Source organism: Gymnoscopelus microlampas (assembly GCF_963454915.1).
Source record: "Gymnoscopelus microlampas genome assembly, chromosome: 11".
Taxonomy (NCBI): domain Eukaryota; kingdom Metazoa; phylum Chordata; class Actinopteri; order Myctophiformes; family Myctophidae; genus Gymnoscopelus; species Gymnoscopelus microlampas.
The window spans coordinates 30,047,849-30,048,856 of record NC_139948.1 but is presented as its reverse complement, the minus strand read 5'-3'; positions in this window follow the sequence as shown (position 1 = coordinate 30,048,856).

Below are 1,008 nucleotides of genomic sequence, written 5' to 3'. Positions count from 1 at the left end.
TCTTCCTTTTCTGTTTGTCTAACACTAATTTGTTTTAATCTGTACACATTCTGAAGCTTTCCCCACCTTTTTATGTACCAGTATGATTAATTAGGCAGGGTAAGGTTTAGCCATGATCTTCAATCCAAAAATGTGTAGCCTATTGTCTTTATCATTTACATTGTTTACATCAGTAGGTCTCAGTATCAGTGAGCGGGTTTTTGTCATTTTTACCTCAGTTGAAAATACACCATTTATATCAAGGCATTTGTCGCATGACACTTTTTCACCATAGAATAAATCAGGCATCACTATAAGTATTATCGTTATATGGAGATGGAAGAGAGAGCATCAGAGTGCTGGTTGAAAGACAGAAGGCCTTGCAAGGATTTCAAATGAGGGCCTGCTCGTATGCAGAGGTGTACTGGGCAGGTTAAATGTCACAGAATTTTCATTTAAAAAGGAAGTTGATTTATTGTGTTTGCATGATATGGTGAAATAATCTTTACCTGAAGAGGAATTTGACAACACCGATAATGACTTGCTCTTTCCTGGCAAGCTGCCCCTCAGATCATTCCATTTTCCATCCTTTAGTCTCTGAACATCAGGGCAGTTACTTTTACAATGGACCTCTCTGCCCTATGTTCCTATCTCAACCATGATCTAACCCTCATTACATCTTTCGTTTCACATCTTCTCCACTGACACACACATTACATTCCAGTGTAAATATTACTAACCCTGGCTTCCCTCCTTGCTTGGTGCATGTGCTCTGTCTACTATGAGAAGGTCTGAAGTGGGTCTCATCTCCTGCCCCTGCCAACATGGAGGAGGGTGTGGTTGCAGGTACTGGGTTCTAAACACGATGGGCAGGACTGGTCAGGGGGGTGGGAGTGGGTAGTCAGTGTCAGAACCATATAAAAGATGTATCTACATGATAGAGCTGTCCAGTTGTCTTCTATATCTCTCTCTAGCCGGTCAGTCTCTTTGCTTTCAGACTGCTCTGCTCCCTTTGTTTGTTGGACCAGG